At 38.6% G+C, this 22,368-nt stretch overlaps 1 protein-coding gene across 1 annotated transcript in view; it reads right to left on the bottom strand.

Moving 5' to 3' along the window:
* LOC124255293 (protein mono-ADP-ribosyltransferase PARP3-like) overlaps positions 1 to 19,955 on the bottom strand; it is a 67,234-nt gene extending 47,279 nt beyond the window's left edge. Inside the window, exon 1 of the mRNA XM_046689187.1 lies at positions 19,841 to 19,955. The gene's annotated coding sequence lies outside the window, so the exon portion shown is untranslated. The remainder of the gene's footprint in view (positions 1 to 19,840) is intronic.
* Between the last annotated feature and the right edge of the window lie 2,413 nt (positions 19,956 to 22,368).

The following is a 22,368-nucleotide window of genomic DNA, read 5'->3' as shown; positions in this document are numbered from 1 at the left end:
GATACACTACACAAAATCCTGAGAAACTGAAGTACAGTCCTCAACTTTATTAATTACCCACTAGGCCAATAGCCAAGTCTGGTAAAATTTGTTTTTGTCTTGTAAGAACACACACACTTCTAGTCCATAAAGTGTGATTGAAAATGCTGAAAATGCCAATTCAGTGTCATTTTCAGTCCAGCAAACATGAGAGATTTTAGCCAGACTGTAATTAAGTGTGTTAACCAAAGTTTATGGTGCCAGAAACAGCCTCTATAATTCACATATTGCACAGATAAACATAACTAAATGCAAAGTTCTGTCATTCCTATTTAAAAATGTCCATGGTCTGTAAGAGACAAGGTAGTGAGTCTAATAGGCTAGTGGGTAGTGGTCAGTGTTTCTTCAAACTCACCAACGTATGTCTAACAAAAAATGTATTCTCCTTACAACCTATTCTCATAAAATGTGCACCATTCGTAACATTGTGGTTTCACCTATTCATTAAATGAATATATTTGGCGACCAGCAAGGTAGGTGTCTGGGATATTGTTAATGATCTGTTATTCATGCGTGACTCACTGTAAAATGTGCATGTCTCCAATGATAGTATAACATTTTGTGTTAATATTTCAAAGTAAATATTCATCAAGTGTGACCAAACCAGATTACATTTTCGACATAAGGTATTGTCCCTTTCGTCCATACCGAGAACATATCTTCATGTGGTGTTAGAATTGATGTTTGATATGATGTCTCCATAAAAGTGTTATCCATGAAACCCCATGAAAATGACCATCTGATAATTTTTTTATATTATATCCATTCATTACATAGTATTCCTCATTTACAGTTTGGGGCAATAACAATCTCATAGCCACTAAATTTCAGCCCATTTCTTACCATCATGCTTACCTGAGTAGAACTGATCACACGCTAATTTTATGGATCTGAGGTCATGGAATGAACTCTGCTGAACATTACATGATTATTTACTTTTAATTGACTTTATTTTATTATCTTTATTGATATTCTACATGAAACTAAACGGTTTGGATGTATTTTCAGGAATTTTTCACTGTGCTTATGTCCCGTCTGTACTTTAAATAATGAATGAAAGGAAGAAGCAGTAAATCACTTTTGTATCTTCAAATGTATCTCTGTGTAATAGTACAGCAACATTGAACCAGTTATTTTTCTAAATTTCTATATAGATATGGTAGTGTTACGGTTACATAGATTACAAGATTTGTATTCAAGTTGTATAATGGCCACGTCTTGTTGTTTATCACAATATAATACAGATGAAACTTATGTGAAATATATTTACAGTAGCACCTATTTTAAAAAGACCTGTATAGTGAGTTTGATGATCAGTTTATGCAAATTAGTTTACCCAATTATGGGTACCAAATTGCAATTGGCAATCTTCGCTTTCTCCTTCGCATATGACTTTTGATAGTTGGAATTTTGTGAACAGTAAAGGATGTTCTAACAATAAAATGACTTATCATTTAAAAAAACAGAACTTTGATTTTTAACCAGTTCCAGTTATCAGTTTACATACCTTGCTCGGGGAATGTATCCATCAATATCCACATAAAGGAATGAGATGCCATTCATCTGCAGCTGACATAGAATCCTGTTCCATGTCATGTGTCTTTTAACAGTCTAATATGTGAAAAAGTGATCTATCGTTTCAGGTTTTTCACATTGGTCTATCCCATTGGTCACCCAAGATAGCACACCTGGCAACTAATCGCATGATGTCCACCATTAGTTAGCCAATAATAATCAATCAAGGTTTGGGCGGTTAATACTTTGAAGGAAGGACATTGTTTTTACAAAGAGACTTTACGACAGGGTATATTCAGTATAGATTAGTAAATGTACATACATTAACACTACCTTTTGACAAATCCGCCGTGCAGGATAAAAATAATTAATCAATCAGCGTATTATCGGTTAATCCTTTGATCGATGTTTGTTTGTAACTCAGCTGATAATTCCTCTTACTGCATTTCCCACGCCAATGCGCATATTACATAAGATGTAATACATTTGCCACATCAGACCTCAATTTATAATGATGAGTATTTACTCCAGACACAAGAAATGCCAAATGGGAACCTTTGTCGGGTAATCTGAGAGATGTTCTCACTAATTATACCTGTTATAAATTCATTAACTGACCATCAAGTGAATGATGACAAATAACATGTGTAGATTTACCACCAAACATGGGTTGCAGCAAGAGAGTAGTAATCGCTGTATTACATGCAGGTTGATTGTCTGAAAAAAAACCTTATGGGCCGACACTGTTTTGAGGATACGAACAGATCAAACTTCATTGTTACATAAGAAATATATATAAGCATTTGCTGTGTACTTATATAGAAACTGTATATACCTAAGTACCTTAGTAAAATTTCAGATATTTTTTGCAATGGCAAAGTGGGGTTGTTTAGTTTATGGATTCAAATATATCAAATTTGTGTTTTTGATATCGTAGCATACGTAATAGACATCATATTTTTACATGATTAAATATTGAGGTAAGAAACACAGAAATAGGATCAAATTGGATCAGTCACTAAACCATCCAAACATTTGAAAATCTGAAAAAGCCTACACTGCTGGGATACTTTATTACCATCAGACAAGAACTACCGAGGATATTTTCAAATAAAGGCATCTGATGGGCATCCACCCTTCCTAATGTCCTACTGATTAGGTTGAAGAAATTCTGCCAAGGTGGACAGTAGCCAAGTCCCCATGTCCGTCAGGGTCGAGGGAGCAGGGGCTGACCAGTTTGCAACTAGGTTTCGTAATTAGACTGTTGGCTGGAAACATTAATCGCTCTGGATCAGTGGCCCTTTAAATATGTGGGTGGTGTCTTCAGGTAAGTTGCAGGTGTGCACAAGCCATTTGGATGTCTATTATGTTTGTGAAGGGTGTGATTGAGATTCGTGATGAGTCTTGTTATGCATTTATCAATAATTAAGGTGTTGTAGAATGTGGGGATTTTTTTGATGGGAGATTTGATTAAAGATGTAACCCATGTGGATATTATCCTGAAAGCTTGTGTTTAATGTATGCGAGTTAAGGAGTTGTTTGAGTTCTGTTTTGGAGGTGTGAAAGGTGATTGAGGGTGATTTGTATGTTGTTGCGAGTTTGGCTTCTGTGTCTGCTGTGATGTTTCCTTTAATGTGAGTGTGCCCAGGTATCCACAGGAATTTAATGTTTTCTTTTAAGTGTTTGAGTGAGTGTAGCTGAAGGAACATATTGTGTATTAGGTCGTTTCGAGAATTTGAATGCATGCTTTGTCTGATAGAACTAAGTGAGTCGAATAGAATGAGAAAGTTTGTATGTTGCAGGGATGGTATTAGGTGCACTCACTGTGCAGTGAGGATTGCAGTGAGTTCAGCTGTGTGTGAGGTTATATCCCAAAACTTCCACATCCCAATACTACCACACATTGTGAAAACAACACCTCAATACCCCTTTTTACGTAATACAATAGCCCAGGAAGTGCACTGAACTGAAACAACAGATAATGATATATCACCTGACTTAGCAGAGTAGAGATTTTAGTAGAGAAGAGAGCAGTTAGTTAATAAATCTGAAATATATATGTTACAGTCAGATCACATTCTGCACTATACCACCAAAATAAAAATAATCAAATACATTTTATCTGGGTCCCGTCACATATCGGAGTCCATGGCAACGAAATGGCAGACCAAGCTGCCAAACTTGGACTCCACTCAAAAAACAAAATAAAAATACCTTACTCCAAAACAGACCTAACAAATAAAGTTAACAATATAATAATAAATAAAGTCAATTATAACTGGCAAATAATAGGAAAATATTATCCATTCTATCAAATTCAACAACACTAAATACATTTTGGGACTTAATTTTTTTAGGAATCTCCTGTTATTTTTGTTCTTTCTTTTTCTCGTTTCATCGAGGAGTCTGTTGTTGTTATCAGTGTGTCTTATCTACAATCTGCCTAAATTTCTACCTCCCATATGTTATTCTATCATGTGTGTACCATTATGTACTTATAATGTATTGATAAGGTCTCGTAAGCCCATGTATGGCTGGACACACTTCTTTTAAAACTGTTTTATGTGATTCTGTATTTTACTGTAAATGTTGTGCATGGGACACTTTAACCAACATGTACTACTACTACTACTACTACTACTACTACTACTACTACTACTACTACTACTACTACTACTACTACTACTACTACTACTACTACTACATCATTGTACAAAATTAATGGATTAAACCAAACAGAAATGTTGTTGTTATAAGCTGTGGAAGTTTTGGGAGGATACCGTGTGTGATGGAGGTATGTTTAGTATAGTGCAATTTGTTTGTTTGTTTGATGTGATTTTTGTTTTTTTAGTTTTGTTGTTGTTGTTTGTTTTGTTTTGTTTTTGTTGTTTTTGTTTGTTTGTTTGTTGGTTGTTGTGTGTGTGTGTGTGTGTGTGTGTGTGTGTGTGTGTGTGTGTGTGTGTGTGTGTGTGTGTGCGTGCGTGCGTGCGTGTGTGTGTGTGTGTCAGACTCGCATTTTGGACAAAGTTGAGGTGATCTGCAAGAGTTTGTGGTGTGGATGTAGGAGAAGGAGTGTTTACAATTTGAATGGGGTTTTTTTTCTTTGGGGGGGGGCTTTGTATGAGAGGGCGCCAAAGGGGATGTGGGTAGGGAGGGTGATTGTTTTAAAAGTAAGGAAGGTAGTTTGTTTGTTGGGCTTGATTGATGATGAGTGTTTGGTGTATATGGTTTTTAATTCTGTGATGTTTGGTGGAGTGGGGATGGTGTTGGCTATTTGTATGTACTGTTGGATGTCTGCTAGGGGAAGAGTATAAGGGTTTTATTCAATGTGAATAACCCCCTTAACCTTGTGTGTCTGCCACCTTGGAGTGTACATAGGCGGATCCAGAGAGACCGGGGGAAATGGGGGTGGTGGATGGGTGGGTGGTGGTGGATGAGTGGGTGGTGGATTTGTGGGAGGGGTGGGTTGTGTTGTGTGCAGGGGTGCGCGCACCTCCTTCCTCCCCCAACCCCTTTGTCCTGAAAGTTTATTAAATGACCATTGAAACTCATGAAAATTAGGTGTGCACCCTTCCTTTCTCAAAAAAGCTGTATACGCCCCTGGTTTATTGGTTTATGTGTTTGCCATCAGTAATTGTGAGTTTGAGTGGGTTGTTTAGTGCTTTTTGGTCCATGAATGTAATTTCAAAGCCTCTTTCACAATTGTTGATGTGTTTGTATTGAATATTTTCTTGATCGAGTCATAATGCAAATTTATTGATTATGTGTGATTAAGGAGGAAAATTTTGAAACAATGTTAACAATTAATAAAGCCTAACTACAACAGAAACTGTTTTATCATGTTTATAGCTAATCCTCACTGGGGTACCGATTTCAGACGATAACATACAGATGGTGACGCTTGGGCTGCACCCTTTGTAAAGCGAAAAGATCGTGTACTGTAAGTTTTGATGATTACTACAGTGAGAGGCCCCTAATGTTTCGCTCGAAAAGTTTTGTACAGCATGTGTCCCTCTTGAAGCAACACATTATTTTTCCCTGAATCGATTCAAAACCGCTGCTCGTAATTTTGGTTGGATGCACTTTAACTAAATTTGGTAGGGAGAATAACAATAACATTTTCTTCGAACTGTAAAAGATACAAAATACGTGGTACTTACCATAATTAGTTACAGTAACGAAATCGCTCTGTCTGAAGTGGACAGCTCTGAGAGTGAGACCAGCGAGAGCTATCTCGTCATGCATTTGTTTCATTCGTCGCTACTTGGAATGATAGTCAACCACCATTTCAGCAAGTTTTGACCTCTAGGACACGTCGAACCTCTATTGCAGCATCTCGAGGCACGGCAGCACGTCTCAGGCATCGTAATATTGCTGCGCATTTGAAATCGACCGTGCAACAAACTTTGATTGCCATCATTAAGCCGGAAGTACACTTAGGACCGTAATGATTGGCGTCAGCTAGTGGCGAAGCAGTAAAGGGAGATAACTGAGGAATGTTCCCATTGGCAAAGTAGTGGTACCTAGGTACACTTCAAAATGCTTGGAAAAATAACAAACTGGATGTTCAATTCCTGAATCATCCTCTTGAACCCACATCACTAGCATCAATTTGTAACTTAAATGTTTTCTCAAAATTTGGTGCCTGCAATACAGGAGAATTCATGAGTATGGCTTTGACTTGCAAATGCAGTCTGACAACTGCTATCCCACTGGAATTTCACCTTTGCCCCCAAGAGGTTGGTAAGTGGTGATACAACATCTGATAAATTTTGACAAAACTTTCTATACTAGGCACATAAAGAAACTGTGCATACAAAAATTTAAAATCTAAATTTATCAAACCTGTGTAGACACATAAGGATTTAATTTCAGAGATTAGTGACATGTATCCAACATGCATGCACGTGCCACGTTCCGTGATGTCAGTGGGATCGTCCTTGAGACGTGCAATACGTTGTTGCACGTGCATTCCAGGAAAGAGAAACAGAGCAAATGAATGCCACACAATACTGTCACTTTGGAAAGCTCAACCCTTGCCCTTGCGATCGTTCAAAAAATTAAACGGTTATTGAAACGCATAGCATACCAAGGCTCACGTCTGCACAACGTCATGAGGCCATTGTGATGGTCCGTTGGGGAATGTCTCAACAACAAGTGGCTGCACATTTCCACTGCCACCGGAACACCATTTCTGCACTGGTGAGACACTACCAGAACACAAATGACGTCATCGATCGGCCACGTTCTAGACGTCCACGTGTAACAACGCCAAGACAGGACAGATGGATATGGGTGACCGATCTTAGCCACAGGTTTCAGACTGCAGTGATGACTGCCCGAACCATCCCATGACTTCGCCGTATCCACCCCAACACAGTTCGACAACGTTTACGTCATCACGGGATCAGACCACGACGTCCCGCCATACAGCCTATCCTGACACAACGTCATCGACATGCTCGCCGAATGTGGTGCCGAAATCATGTCCGCAGACCCTTGTTTTGGTGGAGAAATGTTTTTACAGATGAGTCCAGGTTTAACATTTCCCATAGTGATGGACGTCAACATGCCTATAGACGCGTGGGAGAACGTTATGCACAGGCCTGTGTCTTGGAGAGGAATTGCTTTGGTGGTGGTTCCGTGATGATTTGGGGTGGAATAACAGCACGCCAAAGAACTCCTTTGATGATTGTTCAGGGCAACCTAACTGGTGCGGGCTACAGGGATCAGATTCTTCGACCTGTGGCAATTACTTTTCTGCAACGTCATGGCCCTGGGTTAACATTCCAACAGGACAATGCCCGCCCTCATACGGCAAGGGTTGCTATGGATTTCTTGCAACACCACAACGTTGACTTACTGCCTTGGCCTGCAAATTCACCGGATCTCTCCCCGATTGAGCATGTTTGGGACGAGATGGATCGACGTCTACGCCGTCTTCCTCATCTGCCAGATAACGTCCTTGACCTTGCAACAGAACTTGAGAGAATCTGGCGTGACATCCCACAAGCCTTCCTTGCACGTTTGATAGGCTCTATGCGTCGTCGATGCATTGCTGTTCTCAATGCCGATGGTGGACATACCCGTTATTGCGCTTGGGACATATATAATAGCCTGCCATGTTACGACGTAAATTGTAATAAAAACGCAAATTGTAATACTTGCAGCAAATTGTAATAAACTTGACGTAAATTGTAATAAAAACGTAAATTGTAATAAAAATTGACGTAAATTGTAATACGCAAATTGTAATAAAAATTGACGTAAATTGTAATAATTTTCGTTGCGGTAAAATGTAATAAATATTTACGTAAATTGTAATAACAGTTTTAATCACTCGTAAATACGCAGGTGTTTGTTTTTCGTTGCATTTCATACATCAAATAAGCTTGTTAGGGCGATAACTCAAGAAAGAAATGATGGATTTTGTTCAAATTTGGTACCAAGGTATATTGGCGAGATTCACCGACAAGTGAAATGGAGTGACCTTGAGATAATTTTGAAGGTCACAGCAAAAATCTGAGGGTTTTGCCAATATAAAGATTGTTAGCGCGATAACCCAGGAATGAATTGACAAATATTAGCTAAATGACGAAAATGATATTCGTCCTGATATATAATCGATATAAACTCTCCTCTGTATCATGTCTTTTCGCAAATATCTTTTTTAAGTTTTGATATGTATAAATATAAAGTGGGAGTGGGGTAGGGGTGGGTTTCTAACGGGTATATCTAACACACTTGCATGCATGTAGAGTCGGAGAGGTGGGTGGGTGTTCTAACGGGTATAACTACGAGGGACGTTCAAATAGTAGTCAGCCTCACCTAGAATATGATACAAATGCAGCTGTTTTTATGTTTTATTTTTCTACATATTATCTGTCAGCCTCAAGCAAATTGGTTTTGCTATGTTGCAGCCTCACGATCCCCATTTTGTGAGACTTTGTATATTGGCTTGGTACTCCCAAAAAACGTAAAATCTGCAATAAAATGCATCACAAACTTCAGGAAGCAAAGTATGCTATGTTTGAGATTGGTAGAAGTCGGCTAGAATCAAACTTAGATATTAAACTGCACAAATAAGCAATTTCAAAACTACAATCCCTTGTTCAAATGACTTCCCATTCTGTTTACTGAAAGAACTCGAGGAAGAAATGAAGGATTTTGTTCAAATTTGGTACCAAGGTTTATTGACTGTAGATTGGAGATTTACCGACACCACTTGAATTTAGTGACCTTGAGGTCATTTTAAAGGTCGCAGCAAAGGTGTAACAGTTTTGCACATGACAAGCTTGGTAGCCGCGAACTCAGGAAAGTATTAATAGATTTTGATCCAATTTTATATCAAGGTGTATTGGCGGGATTCCCCCAACACCAATTGATTGGGAAACTTGTGCTCATTTTAAGTTCACAGTGAAAAGTGTTTTGCACATGTCTAACTTTTTTGTGCGAAAATACAAGACAGAATTAACATGTTTTGCTTAAAGGTAGTACCAAGATGCGTTGGGAGTATCGTCTAACGCCAGTCGAATTCAGTGACCTTCGGATTATTTTCAAGGTCACAGCGAGTATTCTTGCGATATCTCCAAACCTAATGGATGGAATTTGTTCGCATATTGTATCAAGGCATCAGATGACAGTTTCGGTAACGTTTAGGTGTTTAGGTTTTTCAGGGTCAGACAGAGGATAATTTGCGACATTCAGATATCGACATGTGGCGGGGGTAATAGCTATGTTTGTGACAAACGCTTTGTCATTACTAATTTTCAATTTTTTGTTAGCATATGGTTTCTATAATTTCATGTTAATTCTACCAGCTGTGAAATTATTCGTGACACGTCTTAAAAAAGCCAGAGATTATTTGTGTATGTTTCGAAAATTAAAGTTAATTGTTTTTCATTATGGAGTTATTTTCGATGTTGACGCAAGGACATATTTTACGAGCAATAGCTTTCAATAATTTAATGTTATTTCTATTACATTTTGAAGTTCTTCATAGCATATCCCAAAATAACAGGATATTGTTTGTTTACGTTTTGAAATGTACGTTTCTTCTTCTTCATTTTCGAATTATTTTCAATGTTGACGCAAAGATATATTTGAAGTCAATCTTATGTTTTGATCATATGTGATTTATTATGATTTATGTTTCGGTCATACATTCATATATTGCGTTGTCATAGTTTAACCTGGTTCGTATTATTTTCTTCATCATATTACTACATATTATTGTATTTTTATGAGAGGGAATTTTAAGTTACATTTGCTAAGGATATCATAAATCGCTGGCGCCTGGTTATTCCTTGCCACATAACAGTCAATCTGTCTACTCATTTGTTGTATTTGATTGATGCATTTAAAATAAAATGTAGAAATGATATTGAATTGCATCATTTGCTTCAAGGAATCGATCAGATGTGCTCGTTATCAAAGTAAAGTCAAAACGTCTTTCTGTAAGGTATACAGTGGAAGTTGACACCTTAATTGTTATGGGTAGACCAAAGAAATCATTTATTTAGTTTCACCGCTCAAAATACAACAAAGAATTCAACGGATGGCATTAACCTCAAAGAATGATAATAACAATGCTTATAACATACGAGGGCAAACATATCGGGGATAATTTGTTTTCATGCGATATGCACCGGGTAAAATATCACTTTGTCATGGTGACATGACATCATGAACAATGTTATGACGTCACGTTGCTTCTAGGAAGCCGCCTTCTAAATACAACGATGACGGGAAGCCTGCCTTTGTTGGAAAGTAGATTATCGCGTAATTTCCGCAATTAAAGACTTAATAAGACTTAAAGACGGTAATAAATAGAAAATTATATTCGTGACCATAATATGCTAGGTTAACAAACTAAATATCGGCATATCCCTTCTCTGGTTCCGAAAATACTAAGATTTAGGCAGTTGTGTTGTAAACTGATATTTATCTTCTATAAAGTCGGCTATATTCAAACCATGAGAAATGTCGTCAAGTAATGTCTGATGACAGTTACCAACGTCCCAATAGTGTCCATATATTTTAGAAATCTATAACAATATTTCAAGCACAACCTCACTACTTTTTTTGATAAATGACAAAGGATTAATCAACCATATTAAAAGGTTTTCAGGCTTGAAGGACGAAGCTCATTAAAATCTATTGCCAGCTCCCTTTTAGAGACTGATAAAAGGTTCGAAAATGTGGGTCATAAATGCATGAAAGTTTTTTTTGTTGCTCATACCCGTTAGGCCTCCCGCCTCTACATGTATTTGAGATATAACCGTTAGAACCACCACCACCCCCTCTATGTCTTAAAGTATGCTAGATATAACCGTTAGAACACACCACACCACTTTTCTGCCCATTTATTCAATTGGGCTAAATCATAGTTGAGAGTTGCTTCTATGGATTTTACATATTTTCCCGCAACATCGATTGATGTGTCATCGGGCAACATTATTGTGATATTTTGTAAATTTCCAGGTAAATCATTGATATATACAAGGAACACAAATTAACCAAGGGCAGATCCTTGAGGAACCCCTGCAGTAACATTTAGTTTTTCATAATGTTCCATTAACAGAGACACACTGTCGTCTATCAGGGCCCGGTTGTTCAAAACTCGGTTATCTTTTAACCAGCCGTTAAGTACATTTAACCGACTGTTACCTAATAACAGAGGGCTATCTTGTTGTTCAAAACTCTGTTAACTTTTAACAGGGCCCGGTTGTTCAACACTCGGTTATCTTAACCGCCGGTTAACTCCTAGTCTGTCTCACAGTCCCTGAACCACATTATTTTCCCTACTGCCAAGCTCTCTCTGCGGTGCTAGAGCCCTAAATGAAGCAAGTCTAGATTTCCTCAGGTTCTGAATCTCTGGTCTCCCTAGGGCTCCTTTTCAATATAAATGGGCTTGTTTGTTACTATCAAAATTATATATATTCAGAGACTAAGCCTTAGTCTAGTTAACTCCTAACGGCCGGTTGAATCCTTAACCGGCCGTTAGGTAACCGAACGTTAAATATGCGTTGTTCAAAACATGGTCAGTCATGCCGTTAGCTAACGTCGCCGTCAAAGTTTAATAGTGTGGTTAACGTCACTGGTTAGCTTCCATATATCCCACAATTCCGTTTTCTGTTTACTTCCGGTTTACCAAAAATGGAATCGCGAAATGTCGCCTGCACCCCAAGGAAAAAGAGAAGTCGAAATGTCTTTGCTGACGAAGAGAATGTAATCCAGTCAATGGTTGAGACCAACTCTATAGTTTATCATAGGCATGCGAATGTCGTAGCGCTACGAACGCTTGTATTGGAACACAAGGTTCCAGACGTTTGCATACATATTTCAAAGACATATGATCCCAGCTCTGTGTGGGACTTACTTCAATTCCGACAACAGAAAAGACATTTTAATGAGAAACTGTAGCACAGCTATAGATAAAATATGATGAATCCATGAAAATACATGTAATATTAATACTAGAAGCATGTTTTCAGTGGATAGAATATTTACAAATATTACACACAGGAGTTACGCTTAGACGACTGCAGTCTTAATGAATCTTTGAATTCGCACAAGACCTATCGCTCACTTTTCACTCCTTAAATTGTCATGACTGTATGGCCAAGTCATTAAGATGCTATCAATATCATTTATTAATTATTTGCCAAGTCTGTCAAAAATTGTAATGTATGAACACACATTGCCAAATCTTTTAACATCAAACAATATAGATGTTGTATAATTAATACCATAGCTTTTATCTGAAATATGCACTCAATACCAATAGAAACTTAATATGTTACTAGCACCACGTGCAAGTAATCAAACTTTAATCGTACTATAGGCTCCAGGGCCAACACTGCTGAATAAAATCGATCTATTATCCGACCTTACTTTTGACAAAAATCTCATGAATAATACTGTGCAATATCGTCATTATCTGAACGCCTTCACATACGCATATTCCGGAAAGATGTCTTGAAAAACATGAACCTGCGTCTAATTTATAGATGAACATAATTTCCTCGAACCTCATTAATCAGGTGAACCTCCATTTAATGCAAAGATAGTTCTTTTCAATGTCTTCAAGGACGGAAAACATGTATAATATTTCATAAGTGTATTATAGAACGCTGCAACGATTCGGCAGAGAAATACTATTATGCCATAGTATTCCTTATATGAACCTAACAGTGTATAACATTAGCATTCAGATATTGTTATAAAATAAGTTAAAAATTCCAAATATTATCGTGTAATATGACAAGAGATAGTGTTGTGTTCGCTATGGGAAGGGATGCCAGACGGACATATCAAAACAAATCGGATAATTACTTGGAGTATAGATTTTCAAAAATAGCATATTAATTAACAATGATATCAGTTTTTAATAAAATCACTTATAATTCTGCAACGTTGCCGATAAGCCTGGAATCGTGTTCAGATGTTTTCATAAATACACTCACACGAACGCCCAAGTGCACTTTGCGCCCTATTGGGATAGTGTTTACAAAATCACGTTTCGCGAAGGCCGGCATTGATACGCCAATTACATCACTTGTATTTCATATTCAGCGGCGACAAATGAATCACTGCATTCTAAGGCTGGGACGGGTACTCGGGTAGTCCTATTTGTAGGAATCGAGTATCCGGAAAGGGAGAGAGCTCTGTAATGACAAGGGCAGAAAATAGCTTGTCTTTTTCATTTTTGACGTAACACACATTTACATCATTGAGTGAGTGAGTTTTACGCCGCTCTCAGCAATATTCCAGCTATATGGCGGCGGTCTGTAAATAATTGAGTCTGGACCAGACAATCCAGTGATCAACAACATGAGCATCGATGTGCGCAATTGAGAACCGATGACATATGTCAACCAAGTCAGCGAGTCTGACCACCCGATCCCGTTAGTCGCCTCTTACGACAAGCATGGGTTACTGAAGATCCATATTCTAACCCGGAAATTCACGGGTTTTTTACATCTTTGGTATTGTCCGATTAATGGAGCATAGTTTTAATGACTGTAATTTATCTGTGCATGAGCAGTGAGTAGTTAAGTTACAGTAGCAGCAGGAACAAAACGTTCGTTGTTATAACGAGGAATGTAAGTAATGGTGTTACTCTCTATATTGGTTAATGGGGAATTGTGGGAATTCAAAGATTCATTAAGACTGTAGCCGTCTAAGCGTAACTCTGTGTGTAATATTTAAACATTTTCTATCCACGGACAACATGCTTCTAATATTAATATTATTTTCATGGATTCATCATATTTTATCTATAGCTGTGGTATAGTTGTTCATTAAAATGTGGGGCACTGGGGTAGCCTAATGGTTAAAGCGTTGGCTCGTCACGCCGAAGACCCGGGTTCGAATCCCCACATGGGCACAATGTGTGAAGCCCATTTCTGGTGTCCCCCGCCGTGATGTTGCTGGAATATTGCTAAAAGCGGCGTAAAACCAAACTCAGTCAGTCAGTCAGTCAGTCAGTCATTAAAATGTCTTTTCTGTTGCTGGAATTGAAGTAAGTCCCACACAGAGCTGGGATCATATGTCTTTGAAATATAAATTATGCAAACGTCTGGAACCTTGTGTTCCAATTCAAAACGTTCGTAACGCTACGACATGCCTATGATAAACTATAGAGTTGGCCTCAACCATTGACTGGATTACATTCTCTTCGTCAGCAGAGAAGTTTCGACTTCTCTTTTTCCTTGGGGTGCAGGCGACATTTTGCGTTTCCATTTTTGGTAAACCGGAAGTAAACAGAAAACGGAACTATGGGATATATGGAAGCTAACCAGTGACGATAACCACACTGTTAAACTTTGACGGCGACGTTAGCTAACGACATGACTAACCATGTTTTGAACAACGCATATTTAACGTTCGGGGAATGGGTCCCGATGAAGTAGTAACCACCTGATTGAGTAGACTGAGGTGATAAATAGTTATCAAAAATAGATTAAATGTTTCCCTTGGCTATTCTTTTTAGATTATTTACTTTATTCCTTTGCTTTTTGTATTTAAATAGCTCAGAAGTATTCAGAGATCGAAATGCTTTTTTCCTTAGACGTTCTCATTTCTTTTAAGTATGTTACGAGGGGCGTTGAAAATGTAGTCAAACTAACTATATTCTCGATGTCCAATGTTTGAAAAAAAGCTTCCATTTTATTATGAAGGAATCATTAGCAAAGTCATATCCAAAATTTCATGTGGGTAATGTGGTTAACGAGATATTAGTCATCACAACATTGGGGTATTATGTTTCTTGCAAATTTGCAGAAAATGGAAAACGATCTCCCATTTGGTATCTAGTGATAGTAATAGTCCGCTTATATGGCGCTCACATCCAGGCACATTGCCTGCTCACGGCTCTACGTACATTACTATCCCCGATCATAGGACACTATCATAGTTTCCGATACTTTTTCAACTCCCTGGGGACTGTACAGCCATGCTGCCTGTTAGGCGCAATGAACTAAACACTCACATAGCCAGCAAATACTCACGGGTGCCCATTTTACAGCTGGGTGAACTGAGACAGTGTAGATCTAAGTATCTTGTCCAAGGATACTACGCAATGTGCCCATCTCGGGAACCGAACCTCGGTGCCTCCTCGAAACAGGGCCTTCAGCATGATAGGCAGACGCCTTACAACTGCACTATTGCGCTATCTTTTGGATAATGGTATACCTCAGATAGTATCATATAAACTGTGTTCAGCATAGTATTGATGACTTCCCGTCATCATCAACATTCAAAGATTTGGATTGCTTGATTTACATTTAGACGGGGACTGTTTTTAGGACACCCTCATTTTAAATTTTCAAAAACAGTGTGTCCAGATAAACAACATATTGAGAGCTGACACTTGTGTGACCATTCAGTATTTAGTTTGAACCCTTGACACCATGTATGAATAAGTGAAAACTTTAGCATGAGTTATATCCTTATGATGACGTCAACTGAAAGGGGGTGGGTAGTGTCTCCAAAACAAGCCCTTTCAGTAAACATGAAGGGGGAGTCACTTGAACAAGCGATTATAGTTTAAAATTGCTTTTTTGTGCGGTTTAATGTCTAAGTTTGACTTTTACCAATATACAACATGTTTTTTGCATATTTTGTTTTAATTGGTGTAGGGAGATTCCCGCCAATACACCTTGATATAAAATTGGATCAAAATCTATTAATACTTTCCTGAGTTCGCAGCTACCAAGCTTGGCATGTGCAAAACTGTTACACCTTCGCTGTGACCTTTAAAATGACCTCAAGGTCACTAAGTTCAAGTGGTGTCTCGTCAATAAACCTTGGTACAAAATTTGAACAAAATCTATCATTTCTTAATCGAGTTCTTTAAGTAAACCGAAGGGGGAGTCATTTGAACAAGCGATTGTAGTTTCAAATTGCCTTTTGTGCAGTTTAATATCTAAGTTTGATTCTAGCCGACCTCTACCAATCTTAAACATACAAAAATGTTTCTTGCATATTTTGTTTCCTGAAGTTTAATTTGTGATGCATTTCATTGCTAGTCAGCTAGGCTATTCCATTTGTCCGAACCACAACATACGGAGACAGATCATTTAGCAGACCGGGTGCTGTACTCTGGAATTGATTACCTGAAAATGTCAGAAAATCGGAAAATATCAATAGTTTCCGACCTTGTCGCAGAACCATCCTCTTCAAACGAGTATCGGACTAAGCGCACATGAGCAGGACTCTGGATATGTAGCGCTATACAAATGTCTAATTTGATTTGATTTGATTTGATATACCCGTTAGAAACACACACCCACGCCACCCCACTTTATATTTATACATATCAAAACCTCAAAAGATATTTGCGAAAAGACATGATACAGAGGACAGTAAGAGATCTTATATCGATTATATATCAAGACGAATATCATTTTCGTCATTTAGCTAAGATTTGTCAATTCTTTCCTGGGTTATCGCGCTAACAATCTTTATATTGGCAAAACCCTCAGATTTTTTGCTGTGACCTTCAAAATTATCTCAAGGTCACTCCATTTCACTTGTGTCGGTGAATCTCGCCAATATACATTGTACCTTGGTACCAAATTTGAACAAAATCCATCATTTCTTTCTTGAGTTATCGCCCTAACAAGCTTATTTGATGTATGAAATGCAACGAAAAACAAACACCTGCGTATTTACGAGTGATTAAAACTGTTATTACAATTTACGTAAATATTTATTACATTTTACCGCAACGAAAATTATTACAATTTACGTCAATTTTTATTACAATTTGCGTATTACAATTTACGTCAATTTTTATTACAATTTACGTTTTTATTACAATTTACGTCAAGTTTATTACAATTTGCTGCAAGTATTACAATTTGCGTTTTTTATTACAATTTACGTCGTAACATGGCAGGCTATTATATATGTCCCAAGCGCAATAACGGGTATGTCCACCATCGGCATTGAGAACAGCAATGCATCGACGACGCATAGAGCCTATCAAACGTGCAAGGAAGGCTTGTGGGATGTCACGCCAGATTCTCTCAAGTTCTGTTGCAAGGTCAAGGACGTTATCTGGCAGATGAGGAAGACGGCGTAGACGTCGATCCATCTCGTCCCAAACATGCTCAATCGGGGAGAGATCCGGTGAATTTGCAGGCCAAGGCAGTAAGTCCTACGAAGTGGAATGGCTTCAGGAAATCTGGTAGAGGCACACATAATAGCGAGAAGATACTGATTACCAGACTTTGTCTTAGGTAGTTGACCAACACAATCAAATGACTCTACGGAAAGGTTCCTCAAAAGCCGATATAGGTTTTAAAGGAGCGGTAGGAATTTTCTGATTTGGCTTTCCAACAATTTGGCATGCATGACAGGTTTTGCAAAATTCAGCCACATCTTGTCTCAAACTGGGCCAAAAGAATGTGCCAGAATTTTCTCACAAATTTTGTTTACACCCAGATGACCTGCCATGGGACTTTCATGTGCCAATGAAAGTACATGTTTTCGAAATAATTTCAGTATCACAATTTGATGATACAAATTTTACAATCTCCATTCATTGGCGACCTATATTTCCTGATCAGAATACCATCCTTGAAGTAATAACAAACTGGAACCTTGCTAACTTCCTCAAAAGAAACAGCCTTACTAGCCAACTTCTGCAATTCAACATCCTCACCCTGTGCACTAATAAGCTGCTCTCTGGAAAAAATGTGATCACCACCTAACACACTATCAGACTTATCAAGAAGACCTGAAGAGTTACCACTCTTTGATGATAAGACATCACCCTCTACCTCACAAAAAAGAATGATCCATGAAAGTATCTGACAAATCATAAATGGTATCATTCTGCAAAGAAGTCTTGGAAGAAATGCCTTTAGACATTGAACGAGTCACTGCACAAGAAGGAAACATACCCGGGAAATTCACCCTCCAACTTTTCTGTTCTAACTGAACTCTCCGGAGAAACAGTGACAATGGGATCAGCACCAACTTTGGCCCCCATAAGATCATTACCGATCAACAAATCGACACCCGGAACTGGGAGAGAGTCAAGAACACCAACTTTCACCTTATCAGAAATCAGATCTGAAGTCAAATTCACAAAATGGAGAGGAGCAGAAGAATTGCCACCAATACCCTGAAGCAAACAACTGAGTTCTGAAGACTCATCAGAAAAGGCTAAATATCTTTCAAAATCAGAGATTGAAGAGCTCCAGTATCCCTACCGTGGGGTAGAATTATCTCCCATAAGCAACACAGAACCCTTAGAAACAAATCTGGGGACTTACTCTCACAAATAAAACTCTCCTCAGAACCACCTGGAAAGAAAGGCTTAGGTGCGATAGACACAAAAGCGTTTGGGGAACCTGCAGCCTGATTTTTAAACTGGAGTTTGTAAGATGCAGAAATCAAATGACCTGGCTTCTTACAGTATGCACAAACAGGATCAGAACCACTGGTAGTCTTAGGTTTAGACTGAAAAGAATGTAACTGCTTGTCACAAGGATTTGAACCTGTTCTAACACCACTGTAACCTGCATGTCCAAATTCTTACACGGGGGAAAGCCCTTTTGGCCAGAAAACCGGAGACCTAAAAGAACTCTTGTGAGTCAAACAATAATCATCTGCCAACATCACTGCCTCATGTAAGTCATCATTATGTTCATCCAAATAAGTCTTGAGATCAGAATGAACACTCTGCTTGAAATATTCCATCAAAACTAACTGTCTCAAACCCTCAAAATCTGTGACTTCCTTAGACCCACACCACCAGTCAAACAAAGTTTCCTTTTCTCTAGCAAATTCTACAAAAGTCTCATAGTCCCTTTTATGAGCATTTCTGAACTTCTGACGATAAGCCTCAGGCACTAACTCATAAGCTTCTAAAAGTGTCTCTTTGACAAGATCATAGTCTGAGCTTTGCTGTGTTGACAAAGCCGAGTAAGCATCCTGAGCGTTACCTTTCAAAACAGTTTGCAGTAGCATAGTCCATGACTCTCTAGGCCACTTGAGGTTTTCAGCAATTTTCTCAAAATGTAGAAAATATTTGTGTACTTCTTTCTCATTAAAAGGAGGTACCAGTCTGGCATGCCTTGCAATGTCAAAAGAGGAAGAGTTTGACGGAGGAAAAGACTTTTCTAGCCTTTTCAGTTCAATTTCTCTGTCAATTTCCAATCTTCTTTCATCGATTTCCAATTTTCTCAATTCTCTTTCCTTTTGAATTTGTAACTGAATTTCAAGTTTTTTTTATTTCAAAAATTTCTGAATTTTCTTCTTTCACCATTTCCAAAACTTCATGCCCAAAAACTTCCTCATCAATTTTCAAAATCTGAAATTTCCTCATAGCAAGTTTGGCCTCAAGTTTGAAATGTGAAGAGATTTGCAATAAATCTGATTTGCGCAATCCACTGTCTATCTCAGGGGTAGGGGATCAAGAAACTTCTCAAGTTCAAACACCATTTTGCTGGTTTCACAATTAACTTGTTGCAAAATTGCTGAAATTTGAAATAAATTTCACAAAAGGTCTCAAAATGTCAAATGAATTCTATCCCAGGCCAGCCCCAATTTTGTTACGGTTAATGATTTGCCGTAACAAAAGGTATAAGAATCCCCACTGAACCAGCAAAATATAACACAAACAAGTCTAAAAAATATTCAATAATATATTGAGCAAACAATGAGCAAGCTACAATGAATCACCATACAGATATTTAGTACAATGCAGTTGAGTCACAAATCTAAGGTTATACCGTTATGGGTTACATAATATGGAATATTAACTCACCAGGGTCTTGAACTGTACAGTTAGAGCATATATTCACTGAATGAAAGTAGTTCAACGACAGAAAATAAGACACACAGTGTCAATCTTGAGTGTACACTGGAGTGAATGTCAGCTAAGTTGACGATAGTGACGAACCAAATTCGGTGCAGCACGGACTTCTCATCACAGCAAAAGCGCCTCTACTCTTAAATTTATCAAGGTACCAATAATTAGATATCAAAGACTCTATCTCAGTCACACAATCGCGTTAGCCTTGAGCAACCTGTCAGAAGCTCTCCTGTCGCATCTTTCCAAATTTCGGTACATTCCAATATGCAACTTAAAGGTAAACAATGACTTCCGAGAAAAGATCAAGGCCATGAGGTCGCTGCCATTATTCGGGTGGGGAAAGGGTCTACGGTTGAATTTTAATATGTGAACCAAGCGTTTTAAACTTATTTGAAATATGTTTTCCAATTTATCAGTTAATGATTGGTGATTAATGCATCGAAAAAATAAACGTTATTTGTTATTACTGAACCTGGTGTTTGTTAGTTATTGACGGCTTACCACTAATCACCCCGTTCCGGGCGATGCCACTTGAGATTGGAATGCGAGGCCGCGTCACGTACTGACGTTTATCCTAAGAAAGAGTTAATCCAACTGAAATTGTTCATAAGATTGTCATGGTAGACTGGAGATAAACCTACCGTGTTGGAAAATCAGAGGTATATAACGAAATTATAATAGCTCGAATCTTTTTTTATTTAAAACCTCACGCGTTCGCGTCCTTTTATAATTTTGTTATATATACCTCTGATTTTCCCACAGAGTATGTTTATCTCCTGCGTGGCTTAATTATTACTGTAAATAAACCCAAAAATATAAAACAGCAACTTGAGACTGACTCCTCCACTCAGGTCGGATATTTTTACTTGACAATGTAAACTCTGTCAAAAAAGAAACGCAACCCCTGTCCTCAGATATGAAAAATTCGTTTGAATGAAGTTATTGCTTCCAAACTAAATTTTATTCGAATGTATTGAAATTATACACGTAATTAATGAAGATTACCATCCAAACAACTGCATTTGTACGCATAAGTGTATTTTATTGCTTATTCCGTCACAACGCATGAAATAACCCTCATGGTGACTTCGCACAAAAAAAACACATGCAAATCATGAAAATGGCAGTTAATGTAGGGGTGTATAAAAGCCCATGTGCTTTCGTATTATATTCATTCATTTGTCGCCGAAAAGCTGTGTTAAAAATGCCACGATTGAGTGCTGCCGACCGAAATATCGCCATTGGTCGTGTTCAAGCCGGAGAAAGTTTTGGAACTGTTGCACGGCACCTAAATGTTCACAAAACAACGATATCCCGACTTTGGAGCCGCTACAACAACTTCAATTTGACCAACGATCGCCCGAGAAGTGGAAGGCCAAGAATCACGACCCCCCTTCAAGATCGGTACATCCGGGTCCATCACCTGCGTAATCGGCATGCCCTACCAACCGTGACTGCCACACAAATACCAGGTTTGAGGAGAGTGTCAGCTCAAACGATTAGGAACCGTCTGAAAGAAGCGGGTTTACGTGCCTGTAGACCAGTTGTTGGACCTGTACTACGCCCCCCTACATCGACGCCGACGACTCAGGTGGTGCAACAACGTAAGGATACGGACTTTACAAAGCTGGAGGCGCATCTGGTTTTCTGATGAATCACGTTTTCTTTTGCAACGTCACGACAGAAGACAGCGTCTGTATAGGAGACGTCATAAACGTTTTGCGCCCATCTGCGTCCGACAGGTGGACAGATTTGGCGGAGAAAGCGTCATGGTTTGGGGAACCATCTCATACAACCAGAAATCAGACTTGGTGATCGTTCCAGGGAACCTGACAGCCCAACGTTACACCAACCACGTGTTAAAGCTTCACCTTCTCCCGATTATTGACCAACAGACACAGATTTTTCAACGGGACAACGCCCGGCCTCATACTGCACGTGCAACAATGAACTTTCTGCAGAATTCCAACGTCAATGTCTTGCCATGGCCCTCTAAATCACCAGACCTCAACCCTATTGAACACCTGTGGGATACTCTGGATCGACGCGTACGTCAACGTCAGCCGCCGCCACAGACGCTGCAACAGCTCGCCGTTGCACTGCAGGAGGAGTGGAGAGCCATTCCCCAGGAAAGAATCCGGCGTCTTATCCGTTCTTGTCCAAGGAGATGCCGTGCAGTGATTGCAGCTCGTGGTGCTCATACGAGATACTGAGAAAGACGCCCCCCTGGTGACAAACTGGTGTCTGTGAGATGACTTTTGAAATAACAATTTTAAACATGCCCATCTGGGTTATTATTCTGCCAAATTTCAGACTTCTGTCTTAAATAATAAAAATGCCGTGTCGTCCTAAAACTTCAGATCAAAATCTCTAAAATACAGGGGTTGCGTTTCTTTTTTGACAGAGTTTATATATGTCTAACAGTTGGATTAGTCCATTTCCCCAGTGGGTAACAGCCTTCCCAAACTTGTCCACTCAAC

The sequence above is a fragment of the Haliotis rubra genome, unplaced genomic scaffold (genome assembly GCF_003918875.1).
Source record: "Haliotis rubra isolate DU_JTF1 unplaced genomic scaffold, ASM391887v1 Scf1152, whole genome shotgun sequence".
Lineage (NCBI taxonomy): Eukaryota > Metazoa > Mollusca > Gastropoda > Lepetellida > Haliotidae > Haliotis > Haliotis rubra.
Note: the sequence above shows the minus strand (reverse complement) of the source record. Positions and strands in the feature narration are given on the sequence as shown.